Here is a 20001-nt window from a genome sequence, read left to right on the forward strand (position 1 = left end):
ACTGCAATGCTGTGCTCCACTTAAGCGCTGTTACTTCACTTACAGGGCAGGCTTCTGGCTTAGGAAGTTAGATAAAATCTCTGTGACAGTCACTCTCCCCACTATTACCCTTTGTCTCTCCTGTGCAGTCACCATAAACCCCATCAGAAGCAACTTGTTCTATTCCAGCCCCAGCTCCTCACCTCAGATAATTGCAGGGATGGGGAGAAATACCCAGTGCAATAAAACCCTGACCAGCTTTGCCCTGACTACTACAAGATATATTTTATATGTTTCCATTACCATCGTGCTCGGTGGGTTACTGTCCTGTGGGGTGTGCTGTTTCCACAGTATGTCCTACAGAATTAAAACATAACAAAAACACACAAATACAAAAAGGCCTCTCGAGCACTGCAACAACAAAAAACAGCAATTACAATATCAGTGAAACTAAAAGGCACCACGGCTATACAAGGGAGTAAATGGTAGCAGTGAGGCCCAATATTAAATAAAATACAAAAATGCCTCCTGATTCTTACTAAGCAGCCATGCACACTCTGTGCCTAGGTGAGTATTCTACATGTTTGTCTTTCATCAACTTTCAAATAACAAAAAACTGCATGACCCTCATAACTTTTCTAAATACGTGCCTCAAATATGAAACTACCTGAGCATGAGGGAAGCAGGGCTGTCTATAGATGCTTTCCCCCCTCATAACGAGCCATCACTTCCCAAAATTAAAATATGCCGTTACAATAATCACAATCACTTTAAGGAATTTACAGTTTTTTAAAAAGTTTATATGTATATTTACTTTGCTTTACAGTGGGCCCTACATAAAAGCAATACAGTGAAGATTTAAAGTGAATCCGATCTTATCTGATTTGGCATTGTGTTGCTTGCTGTGCAGCAGAGCATACAGGCTCCACAGGCGGATGGGGCAGCCGGAGCCGGCAAACAATATTAACTACTTACTGGTGTGGTGTGCTCCGGCCGACGCTACTAGGGCTAATGAATGTGTGGCTCTTATTTACCGTCTTCACGGAGCAGTGTCTATGATACGCTATGTGACAATAACACTACTTAAGTCACTCAGTGGCAGGTCAAAGTACTTACTTCTTGTTCAGTAGTAATCTGTCTGTAATACATCTCAGGCTGGCAGTGACGACGTTGCAGGCGCATTGATCATGAGCCCACAGTCCAGTCTAGCACTCTGCCTCTGAGCGCGACTTTGGTGCAGCGGTTGCGGTGGGCTACACCTGTCGCGGTCGCACATCACTGCAGCTCCCAGCAGCGCCCGAGGCCTCGACGACTTATTATGCATGGCCATTATGCTGCTAAGAGTGTAGATGTTGCCGTCCGAACATATGCGCAGGCAGCAGCGCATTTATTATGCTGTGTCGCCGGGAGGCGCACAGCACACCACTCCATTGAAATCCCCAACCGCTTCCTTATTCTGACATCACTTCCAGAACGCCGTGGCGCGGGCGGGAATTTCAATACAGCCAGAGTCAGCGCAGAGCTAAAAGATAGAACATTGTAGCAGGCTGAAGTGCACAGGATCTGTTTGCTGAGCCTGCTGCAAGTCTCTGCAGGGAGCAGCAAAGCCCTTAGCCGGCGCACAGGTGTCACAGCCGCGCTAACAGCCTCGCATAGCCAGCTTCAGCGCTCGTATAGGAGAGTGAGACAGTGGCATTTAAATGCGTGACAATGCATTTCATTGCGGTGATGCGGATCACCCCACTGAAATGCGTTAGTCACGCCTCATGCGTGATAATAGGGCAGGCCTGTAATTAGGAGTGACATTTCAACCACTACGAGTGACACTGTCTTGCAAGCAGAATCATACAATGAAGACGAGCGAGTCAGCGAGGGAAACTTATCAATATTTGAAATTAGACTCACTGTCTTGAGCATAGAGAAACTCTGAGAAGATCTTAAAACTCCCGAGATGGCTGACTCACAATTACGAACTAAATTATCAAAATCATGTCACCTAGCAGTCTGAAACCTTGGCAGCTATGAAAGAGGGTGGCCATCGCTTCACATGACAAAGCTTTGAAGACCATGCCCATACTTACATATTTCATAAAAGTGTCGCTAGGAAGTATGCATAGCTTTTTGAAAGGTAAAGAAACACAGGCTTCGACACTGCTAAGTTGGTTTTGGGTCCCCAGAGCACATCACGTTTGTGCAGGTCCCTACTGCTTTAGTGGGGGGACTATGATATATGGTCATTTAATGGTCAGCTGTAGATGATGGATCCCTGAACAGTGTCATGTATGTACATGTTTGCTTTGTGCTGAGGGGTAATTGTTCACACAGCTCTCTGATGGATGTCACATGTGGTTTTTCTGAGTCCCCAGATCATGCAGTCTGTGTGTTCTCTTTTGTACTGCCAGTCACCAGTGTATTCAACTGTCTAGCCTTTGACCGTGTCATGTATGTGCATTTTTGCACACTTTGAACTATTTTTCCATCATCTCAAGAGTATCCCTAGTTTACAGTATTGTGGCTTTTTATCGTTATTGGTCTTGTGTTAAGTTGATGCATAAAGATACTACTTGTGTGGTGTCCCTTTGTAGTGTTCTTCACTGTGTTACTGTGTATGATCATAAATGCTTTACACACTGCCTCTGAGATAAGCCTAGCCGCTCGTGCTACGTTACCACAGGGTTGAGCAGGGTTTATCAAAGGGTGTAGCCCCCTTACTCTGACTTAGGAAGAAGGGTCCCCCCTTGGACAGTGGCCAGCCATTGCTAACTAGAGACCCCCCTTTATAACAAACAACCATTCCGATTTTAAGAGGAGTAAACATCTCAATGCCCATTAGATTCCCCATGTTAGACTAATGTTCCGATTTACCTTTGCCTCAAATTGTAAAGCGCTCTGATATCCTTCGGGTTCAAGTTCGCGCTATATAAAACTTTATAAATTACTAAATGTAACTTTCATGATCGAGGTAACTGTTGGCAGCAATACTACAGCAATACTACGTGTCTCTCCTCGGAGCCTCGGACATCTTTTAAGTGCTCACCGTCCTTTTTTCCCAGCACCTCCCCCCCCCCAAGGGGCGGCAATCTGAGGGGTAGCCCCGGGCGCCACAAGCTCTAGCTACGCCCCTGCTCCAGAGCCTGCTGCCAGAGACCCTTTCCTGCTGCTGCCTACAGAGCCTGCTGTCAGAGAGCCTCTCCTGCTGCTGCCTACAGAGCCTGCTGCCAGAGACCCTCATCTGCTGCTGCCTACAGAGCCTGCTGCCTGGGACCCTTTCCTGCTGCTGCCTCCAGAGCCTGCTGCCTGGGACCCTCGTCTGCTCCAGCCTACAGAGCCTGCTGCCAGAATCCCTCTCCTGCTGCTACCTCCAGAGCCCGCTGCCAGACACCCTCATCTGCTGCTGCCTCCAGAGCCTGCTGCCTGGGACCCTCTCCTGCTGCTGCCTTCAGAGACTGCTTTCCGGGACACTCTCCTGCTGCTGCCTCCAGAGCCTGCTGCCAGAGACCCTCTCCTGCTGCTACCTCCAGAGCCTGCTGCCAGAGACCCTCTCCTGCTGCTACCTCCAGAGCCTGCTGCCAGAGACCCTCTCCTGCTGCTGCCTACAGAGCCTGCTGCCTGGGAACCCCCACCACCCACTTCCACCACAGGTGTTCCATATCCACTGGGATGGCAAGGACAGAGAAGATCTGTGCCAGTCCATTTACAAGCGAGGAGCTGGAGATCCTGGTGTATGAGGTGTTTGCACAGTACCCAAGGCTGTATGGTGCCCCCAATGTTGTGGTAAGTCATCGTAAAGGGGGGTGTAGGGCAGGGGGGGCAGACATGTAGTTGTACTGCTGCAGTATATGCCTGAGGGTGTGGGGTTGTGTCATACACTGACAAATATGCTGTCTCCAGGGTGAAGGAGTGTGTGTGTTCCAAAGTCACAGTCTTCCCTGCCTGCAGTTGTATGTCTGAGTGGAGTGTGTTACATTATCAGCCATACAGAGCCACATGATGTTGGACATGCAGGTGCCAGGACAATGATTGCTCAGCTGATTGTGTCTGTGTGCCCCTGTTGTTCAACTCAGTGTGATCCCAGAGGCTATGCCCAGTTCCCACATGCTGATACAAGATCACATCACTGCACTTACTATGCCGTTACTCTTGTTCATTCACACTGAAATAGGATTATGCACTATCTCAGCCCTGTATGATTGCACACGACCACACTTGTGTAGACGGATGCTCATTGGATGCTGCCCAGTCATGCACACAGTCATTCTACGCACAGACACAGCTCAATATGTGATGTATGTAGTGGCCAGACATGCATGGGACTGGAGATGTGTGCAAGCCACAGAGGGGGTTCAGTACAGTCATCCTGCATGTGTGTGAGATTATCAGGGACCCTGTACGCCCTCATAAATGCATGCAATCACATCTGCTTGGCCCATGCAGAGTGCCCTTGTGAAGTGTACTTCAGTTTGGAATGTAGGGAGATTACATTTGGTAATGAACCTGTGTCTTGCAACTGTACTGATAGATGCTGGTACATGACACTGTGTCACTGATCATTTACCCTTCTTTTCTCCCATGCCTGCAGCTCAAGGTACACCAGCGTAAGGCCGTGTGGAGGGCCATTGCAGCTAAGGTGCAAGCCCTGGGGGTATCTAACCGACGACGCACCCACTGCCACAAGAGGTGGGACGACATCAGCCGGCTGGCAAAGAACGTGGCACAGATTACCTTGGGGCTGCTACCATGCACTGGGCATTTGGCACGGCGCAGCATGACACCACTGATGGGCTGCATCTTGGCTGTGACTCATCCTGAGCTGGAGGCACGTCTGAAGGAGCATCGGCAGCAAGGCAGGGGTGAGTATTTGGGGAGGGTGATTTTGGCTGGGAGCAGATGCATGTGTACAGGACCTGTGGCTGTGGTGGCCCATGTGATGTTCGTGGGATTCAAGCAAGCCGGGCTGAAGACGGCTGGAATGCCAGAAACCGGTTCTCGGAAGCTTGTTTCCGGTCCAGGGAAGACATGGCTTGGCAGTTCGGGCTGGACTGTTCCCATGAGGCACAGGGTCAGACTGATTTGCATATAATAAGTAATCAAGGTAGGGAGGAGGAATAAGTGTCCACTTGCTTCCCCTGGGTAAGTATGGAGGTTATCAGGTGTGAAATGGACACTTGTAACAAATCTCAACTTTTGGATAGATTTATGATATTCTCAAAAACACAATGTTTTAGTTGGAATAGCGGTATATATCTTTCATCCGCCCCTACATTGTATTTGTGGCAGTTATCATTGAATACCATAAGACGTGCTAGGTGCCTGCCTCATCCAGAGGCTCCTCTGGTTTCGATTTGCAGTGTCCAGAGATAGATTGAGGTGTGAGTTACAATTGTAGGGACCCCAAAAAAAGAAGAGAAAAGAAAAAATTAAAATTAAAAATTAGGTCTACACCCAGGTTTATATTAGAGGTGTGGAACCAATAATTAAAACATTATGGTACTTTAACTAGACCGTGTAACTGGGTCTAAAAGTATGGCTTCAAGAATTGTGTCGACATGTTTCAGCCCCCTCTGGCTCAACGGAGTCTACAGGGCTTTCGTCAGGACTAAACAGACATACAAACATAGAGTAATTACTTACACATTTTGTGCAGTATACTTAGATGGCTAACTGGTAAATTTTTCAGTGGCCATTCCAACTCTTTTTAAATCTAAAAGACAAATAAAAAACAGTGCTTTTAATGTCATCAAATCATGTTTGCTTTTGGCACCAGAGTACGTATTAATCTCTTAATAGAATGTTGAAAATGACAGAATATTTCTGTTGTGGAGTTACAGGAAGGAGCAATGTGTGGCAAAAGGACTGAGACGTAGAGATAATAAACTCAATAGTGTAAATGGGTCCAGCCTTAGCTAAGCGGACGATTAATACAAAATGGAGTGGCATGTGTAGGTGGCTGTTACGAAAATGCCCAGAAATAAGGAGATTACTTCTAGAAAGCATAAGCTGGCCGTTGGTATAAATATAGCTGGCAATTCATAATAGCGCTGTTGTTGCAGCAGAGCCGAGGTATTAAAGTCTCCACAGAATTACGGGAAACAGTGCACTACTTTAAATATCACTTCTCATTTGAAGGAGACGTCATGTTGGTGGTAAAACAATATGTACAGTGTTGCGACGGTATGTAAATAGAAGTGCAGGTTCCCTTTAGTGCATGGAAACTCACACGTATTGCTTTTAATGCGCTCGACAGAAAAGAGAAGAAAAGAGTAGCCTGGTACGCTGGCGCTCTTACCTATATTGTGGATAAGAAGAGTCTCCGTCAGGGGTACAGGCTAAGTTACCGCCTCAGAGCTGTGAAGGGTAATAGGGATACGGGTTAGATACTAGTCACCTTACCGCTGTTGTTTTTCGGAAAAAGGGAAAAACGCTCGTCCGCCGCCATTACCCACGTTGGGGAAAGCTTCCGCCTCTTGTGCTGACTGTGCCCCTGGACGTGGGGTCAGAGTCAGTGAAACGTATTTAAAGTAAAAAACACGTGGTAATGAAGAGCGAAAAAACACTCAACGCTCGTGTATGATATTTGAAGGAATCTTAATAATGCACCAGTTAATATGGAAACAATTGTTATGTTGTTGTGAAAGTCATATTGAGGATCAAAACTTTATCAAAAAATATTATATTGAAAAATAAGAGGCTGAATTGTTACAGTGGGAGCACTTGGTGCTAGTCAATTGAGTGGCAAAACTTTATCAACAAAAATGTCTGCGCTTGGTTAGAGGGTCCTCAAATAAACAATGTTGAAATTGACAAGGGCGATTAACATTTATGATAAGAGTTATGTTTTAAAACAGGACAAGGTGATACCTGAATAGCAGTTAATGTTGCACTTAGGTGTCAAAACAGGTAAAGATAAAAATTATCAATGTCCAAGTATTGGGGAGTTACACATCTCCATCTGAGACATGGCCCTTGGGAGAGAAAGGTAGTGCACTGCTCCGCGCTAATGTAAATTACAGGACTTCTGAATCGAGGATTGAATGTGGCTCCACAGGTTCACTTGGTGGACTATGTTTATGTAGCGAAATGGTGCCAGGGTATATTGTCATTCAGTCCCCAGACATGAGTGCTGAGGCGGTTTACCCACCGCTGTTCCTTTTCATACAGTTTTTTCTCAGCATTATTTGTTTTAAGGAACTGGGTAATTTGCCTACGGTCTATTTTTACATTTTTTGACGCGGATACCAGGCAGATCATAGTCCAAGCTCTGGTGCTGACCAGATTGGACTACGCCAGTTCCCTGTTTCTCGGTGTTAATCAAGCTGAGCTTGCCCGTCTTCAGCGTGTACAAAATTCGGCGGCTAGGATGCTGGTCGGCCTCCCCAAATTTGTTTCAGCCCGCAGCACTATCCGTGACCTTCACTGGCTCCCAGTAGGCCAAAGAATTAAGTTCAAGGCATTGTGCCTTACTTTTAAAATTCTCAATTTGGCCTCCCCTCCCATTCTCACCCAGACCATCCTCCACTATGTCCCCGCAAGAGCTCTTCGGTCTGCAGGGTCTAACTTGGACATTGTTCCTCGTTTTAAAAAGTCCAGAATGGGTGGACGCTCTTTCTCGGTGATGGCGGCTACACTATGGAACTCTTTGCCTGCTTCACTTCGTTCCATCCACGACTTGTTTCAGTTCAGGAAACAATTAAAAACCCATTTATTCTCCGCGGTATAGCTCTGTGTTTTGGTCATCATTGTTGTGTTGTGTCCTTTATCTCCAAAAGCGCCGGGACGCCTCTTGGCTGCGGCATCTGCGCGCTATACAAAATCCAATAACATAACATAACATAACATTATCTGTGAGCATTTCGATCACAGTCCAGCGTATTTCATCACAAGTGTGTCCTGCTTCGATGAAATGGGCACAGAGTTTCGTAGTCGATTTTTTGAGGCTGATGTTGCTTCTGTGTTCGCCAATGCGGGTTTTAATTTTGCGGCATGTCATCCCAATGTAGATTTTATTACACGGACAATTTGCCATGTAAATCACGTGAGTAGAGTTGCAGTTCGTGTGTTGACGCTGAGTCCATGTGAAATTTTCTGAAAGTTGTAGTTGTTTTGAATGGGTTGTATACTTGCAAGCTGCACAGTTTCCACATGGATAGTGACCTGGCAGTTCGGGCTGGACTGTTCCCATGAGGCACAGGGTCAGACTGATTTGCATATAGCCATGTCTGAACTGGGGTGGCAGAGTGGGCTGAAGAACAGTGATGGATTAAACCCAGATCTTTTGACTGGGTGTGAGTGTTTGATTGATTCAGATGCTCCATCCATCACCACCCCCTTTTGTACCGCTTTTGGCCGCCATAAGTGTGGCAGGGTATGCTCAGACGTGAGTCCCTTGCTCACTTTGCCACTGGATTCAAGCAAGCTGGGATGAAGACGGCTGGAATGCCAGAAACCGTTCCTCGGAAGCTTGTTTCCGGTCCAGGGAAGACATGGCTTGGCAGTTCGGGCTGGACTGTTCCCATGAAGCACAGGGTCAGACTGATTTGCATATAGCCATGTCTGAACTGGGGTGGCAGAGTGGGCTGAAGAACAGTGATGGATTAAACCCAGATCTTTTGACTGGGTGTGAGTGTTTGATTGATTCAGATGCTCCATCCATCACCACCCCCTTTTGTACCGCTTTTGGCCGCCATAAGTGTGGCAGGGTATGCTCAGACGTGAGTCCCTTGCTCACTTTGCCACTGGATTCAAGCAAGCCGGGATGAAGACGGCTGGAATGTCAGAAACCGTTCCTCGGAAGCTTGTTTCCGGTCCAGGGAAGACATGGCTTGGCAGTTCGGGCTGGACTGTTCCCATGAAGCACAGGGTCAGACTGATTTGCATATAGCCATATCTGAACTGGGGTGGCAGAGTGGGCTAAAGAACGGTGATGGATTAAACCCAGATCTTTTGACTGGGTGTGAGTGTTTGATTGATTCAGATGCTCCGTCCATCACCACCCCCTTTTGTACCGCTTTTGGCCGCCATAAGTGTGGCAGGGTATGCTCAGACGTGAGTCCCTTGCTCACTTTGCCACTGGAATCAAGCAAGCCGGGCTGAAGACGGCTGGAATGCCAGAAACCGGTACTCGGAAGCTTATTTCCGGTCCAGGAAAGACATGGCTTGGCAGTTCGGGCTGGACTGTTCCCATGAGGCACAGGGTCAGACTGATTTGCATATAGCCATGTCTGAACTGGGATGGCAAAGTGGGCTAAAGAACGGTGATGGATTAAACCCAGATCTTTTGACTGGGTGTGAGTGTTTGATTGATTCAGATGCTCCGTCCATCACCACCCCCTTTTGTACCGCTGATGACACTAACACAACCGTGCATCTCTCTCTCATGCAGAATCGCCAGTGGACACGGAGGAACAGAAGCCGGTAACCAGTGGGGGCGAGAGTAGCACTACAGCTCCACGGGAGCCCAGTGACACAGAGCTCACTGGTGCATCTGAGGGGGACCATAGTATCCAGGAGGAATCTCTGCCTGAGACACAGAGTATACCATCATCTGATGCCAGCGTCGGATGCATCCATGTTGGAAAGCACAGGGAATAGGGACTCTGCATCATCTACTACCACAGAGCGGCCAGTGCCCACCCTCCCATCCATTTCCTCTGGTGCTGCCTGTATCCATGTCAGGAAGAGGGGACGAGTTAGATTCACACCTGGCACCGCTGAGCCTGCACCTGTCCCCCCTGCTGGCCTCAGTTCTGAGTCTGTAGAGCTCCTGCACCAGCTTTGTGTGGGCTCTGCTCAATGCCTTCAGTGACCATGACAAAAAATTAGGCCAGGTGGTTGCCTACATGGAGGGAATACGCTCTGACGTTGGTGGGCTACACCATAAAGTCCTGGTTTTCTCGTCCACAGTGATGTCTGCCGTTCAACAGGCACATACTTCCAGCTCCAGTGCCTTTGTCCACCCCCAGTTAGAGGCCACATTGGATGATAGTGACCACGGTTCCCATGCGTCACAGTCACGATACAGCACAAGAAGCACCCAGCAGAAACAACCCAAGCAAGCCCGCCCACAGACACCATCCCCACAGAAGAGCAGAGCCTCCCCAGAATGCAAAGACAAGAGCCTGTCAAGGAAGAGCAAGGCTGAAAAAGCAATGAAGCAAACATCAGGCTCACATACCTCAGAGGCATCACCAGCAAAGGACTCTTCTGTCCCTGAGACTTCACGCAGAGCTAGGCGTGCAGTGTCTATGCCCATTGAGGAGGTGTTGTATGGCAAGGGTACACCTAGAAAGGGCTCAGGGCCACATCAACTCCTATTCCAAGCTCAGTGAAGCAGGTGAAGAAGGGCACTGTAGGGACTACCCCTGGCAAATAGGCAAAGGAAGGCACTGTAGGGGGGACACCTGGCAAACAGGGGAAGGAGGGCACTGTAGGGGGTACACCTGGCAAACAGGGGAAGGTGGTGCAGAGGCGTAGCCAGCCAAAGCATTCCACAGGATCCAGCACGTCACCAGAGGGAGTGCCAATATCTGCACCTGAAGCGACTCTGTTGGTGTGTGTGCCGGTTGTGTCCACGCCAGTTCCCATTAACCCCAGTACAGGAAATCCATTATGAATTCCCTAAAAGTTGAAAGGCACCCCTCAAACCTCTCCCACCAACACTGTGTCACAGGTCTGTATGACTCCGCCTCCACGTGCCACTACACCCCCTGGTTCAAACAGCTCTCCGGCTTGCCAAGCCACTGATAGCCCTACATCACCTGGGCCTCAGTCTCCCCAGTCAAGTGGTCCTGCTGTTCCCGACAGACAGCCAGCTCCAAGTCCGCCTGACAGCCAAGAGTGAGCGGTAGTCCCACTCATACACCTGTCTCTCATACAGGTGTGCTAGTCCTGCCCATTGTTTACCACCTGGGTGTGTTGCTGGTCATGGTAGGATAAAGTCACACACACTCACTGTGCAGCTTCTCATGTCCTGACTCTGTACTTTGCCATGCCTACTGGCCCTGTTGCTCTGCTGTGTTGTACTCTCACCTGCGCCATGGACACTGGTCCTGTTGCTCTGCTGTGTTGGAGTCCCCCCTGTGCAGCCTCTCGTGTACTTGCTGTGCCACCTGGCATGGACATTGGCCCTGTTGCTCTGCTGTGTTGTACTCTCCCCTGTGCCATGGACACTGGCCCTGTTGCTCTGCTGTGTTGTACTCTCACCTGCACCATGGACACTGGCCCTGTTGCTCTGCTGTGTTGGAGTCTCCCCTGTGCAACCTCTCATGTACTTGCTGTGCCACCTGGCATGGACACTGGCCCTGTTGCTCTGCTGTATTGTACTCTCACCTGTGCCATGGACACTGGCCCTGTTGCTCTGCTGTGTTGGAGTCTCCCCTGTGCAGCCTCTCATGTACTTGCTGTGCCACCTGGCATGGACATTGGCCCTGTTGCTCTGCTGTGTTGTACTCTCACCTGTGCCATGGCCACTGGCTCTGTTGCTGTGCTGTGTTGTACTCTCACCTGTGCCATGGACACTAGCCCTGTTGCTCTGCTGTGTTGTACTCTCACATGTGCCATGGGCACTGGCCCTGTTGCTCTGCTGTGTTTTACTCTCACTTGTGCCATGGACACTGGCCTTCCTGTTTGGAGTTTGCCTGTGCAGATTATCTTACATATGATCAGCATGTTGTGCCTTGCTCTTGTCTACTGTTGTTTTACTGTCATAGCTATGCAATATGTGAATAAAGACAGTTACTCCTGTTGTCTGTTTTGTCAGTGTCCTTGCTGATTAAAGTTCTTTTGGTGTGTGAATTTGGTTGCCTGTCCCCATACTCTATATGTCACTTAAACATGGCCAAGCTCTTTGGCCGCATCACATTTATAAACAGCTGCAACGGGGTCTTCAGTACATTCAGACACTGATACTGGTGTTATCTGTGATGGCTTGTTTACCTGTCATGCACTTCTCTTTTTAGTAGTTTGCTATTGTTGGCTACATTGTTCAGATGTCAGGTTGGGGGACACTGCCAGCACAGGGTGTGGTGCTGTGCACAGGTTTGCATGCAGGCTGGGCAATGTCATAATGTATGTGTGCTATTCCTTTATTTGTGCCCAGCTATGTATGTTGTTGGTCATCTTGTGTTGGCCCTTAGTCCTGGTACCATGGCCTACATGAGATGTGTGCTCTTAGGTAGTCAGGGAGTGCGCAGTGTGAAGGGTGTGACTTTTTTAGGAGTTGTGGATGTGTGTGTGCCCCTGGATAGTGAAAGACACACATGTGTCACCCAGGAGTTGTGTGCCTGTTGTTTGGATAGTTCTGCCCTGTGGATATGGTAGTATGCACATGTGTGAGTTGTCTGTTGTGCACTGTGCAGTGTGTTGGTGTGTCCGTGCTGTTCTGCCTGATTCCTCCTTGTAGTTGTAGTCACATATGTGGGTGCACAGTGTGTGACTTGCAAATCAGTGTTGTGTTTGTTTGTTCATCCATGTGTCCTGAGTGTGTTTATGTAGACTGTGTAACCCTGCTGCTCCACACTGGCATTGTGGTTGTATTTCTCATGAATTGCAGGCACATGGTGCCTTTCTCCTCCTGTATGGCATGGTGTGTGTGGTGTAATGCCATCCCCTATTTGTGCCACTTATGCCTACCCATTGAGGGTCTGCACTCCCTCTATTTGTGTATAGTACACCCCTTCCATGTCTACTACTGACAAGCAAGTCAGTTAACTTTGATTTCAGCTGTCTCCTTGGTTTACATGTGTGTGTGCCTCCCCATCACTTCATTTGTGACACTGTGCTTTGTGGTGCAGTTCTTGGGCCAGGGCAAATGTTCCACTCTGGACATTGCCACAATGGTTTATGTGTGGTGTTCTTGTGCTATTAATCAGTGAGGATTGCTCATGTGCACTTCAGCTGTGTGTGCTGCCCCGTGCTCTGGTCAAGATGGTTCTGCTCTTGTGTCCCAGAGTGGTGCATCTGTTGTTGTTATGTTGGATGTATGTGTGTTGGCTATGGTATTGCTTCACTTCCTGGGTGTGCTGTTATGTTTGTGCTGTGCTGATTTGTGTTGTTAGTGTTGATGTTGTGTCAGTCATGTCTGTGTGTGACTGTTCTGCTTGGTGTGCACACGCTGCTTGTTGTGCATACAGTGCTGAGTGTTTGTGGGCTTGGCATTACCTGATGTGCATCCCCTGATGTCCTGTAGTGTTTGTTCATTTTTAATTTCATGTGCATCTGTGGCTGGTTTCATGTGGCAGTGTAGTTCTGTGATGGTGCACTTCTTGTGTGATTTGTGGTATGTTGTGTGTGTTTTGTTCCTGAGTGAAGGGGTTGTGCACTCCTGTTGTGTCTGTGCTCCAATTGCCTTTCCACAGTTTGGCTGACAGGGTATGTTTCTGATTGGGTTCTGTGTGTGTTTCTGTAGTGTGTGTGTGTTGCTTTTGGGCAGGCATCTGTTCAGGCATCCCTGTGTGTGTTATGTTTGTGGATACACCCAGGGTGTGTGTATGTACTACAAGTATTTGCAGCCTTCAGTGTGTGTGGCACTGGTGTTGTGTGGTATGTGTTCCTGTGCAGCCTCCCCTGCAGTGGCTGTCTCCCTGGTTGTTTGTTGTGTGGTGCAGGGTGTGGATTGTGCTTGCTTGTTGCTGTGCATGGGGGTGCACAGGATTGGCACCTGGCCTGTGACTTGATGGAGTGTGTTGATGTGTGGTTGGGGGAGGTGTGTCCCTGTGATCTTTGTGCCCTGCCCATGCCCTGGACTGGCCCTGCCTTCTGCATTGTGCGCATGTGATGACCGCTGCGGTGACGTGACCGGGACTGGGACATTGCTGCAAGTACGCGGTCGATGTGTGTCCAGGATGCAGTGGGGTGACTTGGTGGCAGGTGGGTCATGTGTGGGTGCCCTTGTGGATGTGTTGTTGCCCCCCAGCAGGGTGTCTGTTGTGGAATTGGACCCTGTGTCAGCCCGTGTGTTGTGTGTAGTATTTGTATAGTTGTGTACCTGCGCCGGCATCTGCGGTGGCCCATTTGATGATAGTGCTGTAGCAGGTACAGCACCGGATGCACATTTAGAGCTGGGTCCTTGGGGATCATGACCAGGTGGTGTCGACCGGGTCTCTGCTATCGTGCTCCGCTGTCGAGTTTCCGCCGTCTCTGGTTGGGCGGCGTCTCCACTGCTGTGCCTCTGCCTGTTTGGGCCATCCTAATTTGTGGAGCGGGGCAGACATCATTCTGCAAGGCGGTGAGTCTCCATTGGCTCCCACCGCTGCGGTGGAGGGCGCATTTTGCTGGCAGTGCGCGTCGCTCTGCAGCGGACGGGATTTGACCTACGTTTTACTATACTAATATGGCGGACGTGTTTCCCTCAGCTCGCGGGCAGAAAAAGGTATTTTTCCGCCCTGCCAGCACCATGGTGGTGCCACCGGATCACTACCAAAGATGAGGCTAAACAGCCAGTATTGGTGGAATGAGACCCTGATTTGGAAGAAGAAGTCCTTCTTTGTTTTTTAAGGAACCCCTCACTCACCGACCTGGTCGGTGACATGCTTCATCATCGGGGCCACCTTGACAGCCGAGTGCCGTCAAGGTGTGCTGCGACACCTGAAAATACAGTGGAGCGGGTATGTGAGTGATGAATGTGAAAAAAAGGTCAGTGGGTTAAAAATTGTCCTGGTATGACTTAGTATTATTTATTCTAAGGCTACTGGACAATGTTAAAATAGTGTGTGTAGATACAGTGAAGGCTTTAATAGGACCTAATGTATCTGAATTATGTGAAAGGTCTACATGTTTCAAACCATAGGTGGGAGTTACCGGTTTTTCTTCAGGACCATAAAAAATGAAAGGAGTTGGGTGGTCAGGGTACACTAACGCCCTGCCATACCTACAACCCTCTCAGGAACCTAGATAGCAAATTTGCTAAATGGGTAAAAAGACTTGCAACCAAGTATGGTTACAGAAAATGGCAAAAACCTGTGAAAAAAATATAGGATTATAAGTCACAAAGGGTTGTTTACATGCCTGTAACGTAGTGAAGTGACGTAGTCCGTTCTATCTCTGAGTCATTCCACAAACAGTATCAGCGAATTGTGCAACATGCGGTGTACCAGTATAATTTATAGATGGGAACAAAAAGTTTCCTTGAAAAGCCCACCTATCAATGTTGGTGTGACCGTGTACATATAATTCTATGTTTAAACCAGTCATACACAGGCTACATAGTGCGTGCCTAACTCATGACTGTGTTTTGATTAGTGTCAGGAGATTGCCGACGTGGTAATATGCCAACTTGATCCAAAGTCACAATACATACAAGACAAAACAACACACAACACATATATTGCCAGAGGTTTAAAAATTAAGAAATGCTCACTTCTCAGTGGAGAAATGCTTGCTGCACGGGGATTGAGGGGAGGCAGCAGAGCTCAAAAACGTATTCTGTGGAGTCAAGGGGAAAATAGCGGTAGAGACAGTATCAGTATACCGACTGTTCTCCTACCTCCTTCGCGGAAGTAGTCCGGAAACGGATGCGTTTCCATTAGCGAGGGTTTTACTTACAGTTTTTCAGCATTACGAGTGACTTTTCACCTAGTCCGCCCCTCCGTGTACCCGTGTTTGGCAGGGAGGCAGCGCCGAAGTTAAAGGCGGCTGCCATTGCGGGCGCGGAGGGCGTGGCTGGCTGGCGTCGCGTGATGACGTCACGTGGTCACGTGAGCGTCACGCGCGCGCCGGGTTGCTGTAGCAACCAAATGTAAACATAGACCTCCGTAAGAACGGAGTGCGCCGCTAGTGGTAATCAGAAAGGAGTATGACATATGATAAGGGTATTTTCGCATATATGTCCATTAGTTTTACAGAAGAAGGAGTGTATTCAGATAGGCGCACAGTTAGGAAACAGACATGCAAGAATTGTGCACTTCTTGTACGAGATGCTGACTAGTTCATGATTAGGAGTCAGTACGAGCACAGGAGAATTAAAAAAGGGGGGGGCTGTTGGTTGATATTTTATATTACTGCATAAACCTTTATAGTTTGGTGGTTAAGGAAAATGTTCCTTGTGATCTTGGAAGGAAATCAGCTAGAATGAGGGGCAAAAAGGGGGGATATTTTTCTCATTTTTGTGACGAATCATAGTTGGGCCTGCGTCTAGTGACTTTTGTGTTTCAGAGACAATTCAGTTCTTTAAGAAAGTACCGAGGCCCAAGGGATATTATCATTAAGGCCATGTTTGTTGGTGGACAGTCTATACACCCATCTTTGTTCTTTTTCAAACAGGCGTTTCTGGATGTTCGGTCCAGGGGTGATTTGCTCAATCACAGTCCAGAACATATCATTTGGTGTGTGGCCTTTTTCGAGGAAGTGGTCTGTTAGTCGGGTCGCATTTTTCTTGCAACGAATAGTGCTGCGATGCTCACAGATCCTTTGTTTTACCTTCCTGGTCGTCATCCCAACATATCTTTTTTTGCAAGTGCATTCGATCAAATATACTACATTTTCGCTATTGCAGTTCGTGTGTGCAATTTGTTTCCAAGTTTTCCCAACCTCTAAATCTAGAGTCTTTGTATTTTTGGTTAAATGGCACACACTGCAGTCGCCACAGCGGAAGTGTCCAGTCACATCAGGTAGGCCCCAAGTCCTGGTGATTGAAGCTGTTGGTGGGGTCTTTTTTATCTTAGGTCTGGTATTGACAAGAGTATCCTTTAAGTTTTGTGATTTTTTGAAGGAAAAGAGTGGTTTTTCCCAGTGTAGATTTCCAGTGTTTATTATATTCCAATGCTTGTTTATGCTCTTAGTTACTTGATTCGATATAGAATTGAAAGTAGTGACACAGGTCAAGGGAATTTCTGCATCATTCCTGGTTTTCTCTTCAAGGAGTGCCTCTCTGGGTTGGTTCCTGGCCCTCTTTTGACATTTGTTTACTATTCTCTTAGGGTATCCACGGTTGTCTAATTTTTTTGAAAGTTCGTCTGCTTGTGTTTTATAGTCAGACAATTTACTGCAATTTTTACGCAGTCTTAGAAACTGTCCGTAGGGTAAGTTTTCCCTCAGGGGTCGAGGGTGGAAGCTCTCAAACCTCAGGAGGTTGTTCTTCGAGGTTGGTTTGTAGTGGGTTTTTGTTTCCAGATGATTGCCCTCCTTCGTTATTACTACATCAAGAAAAACAATCTCTTGTTTGTCGTGGCAACTCGTGAATTTGAGGTTCACATCGCAAGTGTTAATCCAGGTTATGAATTGTTCGAGACGTTCGGTTGGTCCTTGCCAGATGGCAAGGACGTCATCAATGTATCGCCTCCAAAAGGTTAGGTGTTCACGATATGGATTCATATCGGTCAGGATGAATTTGTTCTCGAAATCGTACACATACATACCAGCTATACTGGGGGCAAAAACACTGCCCATTGAGGTCCCCCCGGTCTGTAGAAAAAGTTTTCCCTCGAATTCGAAAAAATTTCGTTTGAGGGCCAGGGTGGCGCATTCCAAAATGAATGCCTTAGGAGTGTGGTAGGGCCAGTCTGCATTCTCTAGAGTGTTCCCCAGGACTCGGATGGTGTCGTCCTGGGGTATGCTCGTGTATAGGCTTTCATTATCAAAGCTTAGGAGTATAGTGTTTTCATCAACCTCCACCTCCTGTAGTAGATTCAATAAACTCTTTGTGTCTTGTAGGTAAGTGGTTGATTTTTGTACAATGGTCTAGAGAAAAAAGTCGCAGAATCTGGACAGAGGTTCTAGTAGAGAGCCAATTCCAGAGACTATTGGGCGTCCAGGGGGGGTAGTTTCCCCTTGTGCATTTTAGGTAAGATGTAGAAATAAGGTATCTTCCCTTCAGTGGTACACAAGTAGTCCGCTTCCTGTTTGGATATTGCTCCGTTAGTCTCTGCAATCTCAACTAGCTGACAGATTTCCGTTTTCAGATCGCTTGATGGATCAGTGTCCAGAACTTGGTAGTTTTTTCTGTCGCTCAGAAGTCGGTTACATTCCTCGCGATAGGCAGTGGTGTCCATAATGACAAGTCCACCGCCTTTGTCAGCAGGTTTTATAATGGTTGTTTCGCAGGCACGTAGTTCTTTTAATGCTGTTCTTTCCATGTTACTCAGGTTTTGAAAACTGGAGGTTGTTTGCATTTTCTCAACATCATTATAGACGGCTTGTTCGAATGTCACTATTTCAACCGGTGTTGCGTGTTGGGGTGGCATAAAGGTTGATTTTAGCTTTAGTCCACTTTCATTCTCCACTTCACAGTCTCTTGGTTGGCCTTGTTTTTCGAAAAATGCTTTTAGCCTTAATTTCCTGAAAAAAACGGCCAGCTCACAATGTAACTGAAATTTGTCAAGTCGTGCTGTGGGGACATATCCAAGTCCTTTGTTAAGGACATTTTCTTCAATGCTCGTAAGTGGTCTTGTTGATAAATTCGTAACTAAGGTTTCGCACTGCTTGTGCCTGCCTTGCTCTTTGTTCTGTTGCTCACTGGGTCGTCCTCCTCCCAGTGTACTTGATTGGACTGTCTGTTTTTTCCCCTTCCCCTTCTGCCCCTGTGAAAAAAAGGAGGGCGGAACTGATTTTGATGGAAAGGCGGGGGTTGAAAGTGTGGTTGGAAGGGAGGCTGCCATCCATACATCGGGAAGTTCGCTGATTGGTTAAATGGGTCTTGGAATATTGGGGGTTGGAATCCAGGCCAGAAGTTTCCTTGCCCTCTTCTACCTCCCCTTCCCCTCTGTTTGTTCACACTGGTGTTGGATCCATTGCTGCTACCTGATGAGACACTTGACGCATCAGAGTCAGATGTAGGTTTATCAGGTGGTTTGTAGTCGGGATCCGAGTAGGGGTATGTTTTAACAAAGGAAAACCTTTTTAGGTCCTTTTGAAATTTTGTGGCTTTTTGCTGGGTCAAATTGTCTTTATATTCAGTTATTTCTTTATTGATTTCATCCAGTTTTCTTTTGTACCCAGTTATGGTGGCTTTTATATGTGCTTCCGTCTTTTGGATATCAATTTGGATGGTTTCAGACAGTCTCAGTGCTGTTTTTAGTATTAGGACAATCCAATCATGCGTGCAATGCCAGGCTATTAGTGCCCAGTCTTTTCGAAATTGAGCATCATTTAGAAAGATCCGTGGGGCATTTGTAACCAGAAGGCCCTTGGGTGCCATATTGTTCGTGACATATTCTTTTAGGATGGTACCATGTAGTATTGTTCTTATGCGTTCCCTTTTCATTTCCGTGAGTTTCTCCCAATCGCCTGTTTGCGATATTGTCTGTGAAATGCTGGCATCAGCAAAACCAGAGATTTCGCCAAAAATAGCATCAATCTCCTCTGTGGAGTAAGTGAGACCTTGGTTTTCTCCCATGGTTGAAAAGAAATGAGCAAAAAAATATAAAGTGTGTGTGTGAAATGTCTAACAAGTGGACTGAGGATCAAAGAAGGACAGGATAAGCTCTGGCAGCTGTGCGCTGCCAAGATCTAAATTTAACAAGAGATAGAGAGCAAAGGGATTTTATCCACTTAAGTGGACGGAAGGGTACTCCCAGTCCCCTGGTTCAATAGCTATATAACAAATAGGAGGAGTACCACCAAAGATGAGGCTAAACAGCCAGTATTGGTGGAATGAGACCCTGATTTGGAAGAAGAAGTCCTTCTTTGTTTTTTAAGGAACCCCTCACTCACCGACCTGGTCGGTGACATGCTTCATCATCGGGGCCACCTTGACAGCCGAGTGCCGTCAAGGTGTGCTGCGACACCTGAAAATACAGTGGAGCGGGTATGTGAGTGATGAATGTGAAAAAAAGGTCATTGGGTTAAAAATTGTCCTGGTATGACTTAGTATTATTTATTCTAAGGCTACTGGACAATGTTAAAATAGTGTATGTAGATACAGTGAAGGCTTTAATAGGACCTAGTGTATCTGAATTATGTGAAAGGTCTACATGTTTCAAACCATAGGTGGGAGTTACCGGTTTTTCTTCAGGACCATAAAAAATGAAAGGAGTTGGGTGGTCAGGGTACACTAACGCCCTGCCATACCTACAACCCTCTCAGGAACCTAGA

The sequence above is a fragment of the Lissotriton vulgaris genome, chromosome 11 (assembly GCF_964263255.1).
Source record: "Lissotriton vulgaris chromosome 11, aLisVul1.2, whole genome shotgun sequence".
Classification (NCBI taxonomy): domain Eukaryota; kingdom Metazoa; phylum Chordata; class Amphibia; order Caudata; family Salamandridae; genus Lissotriton; species Lissotriton vulgaris.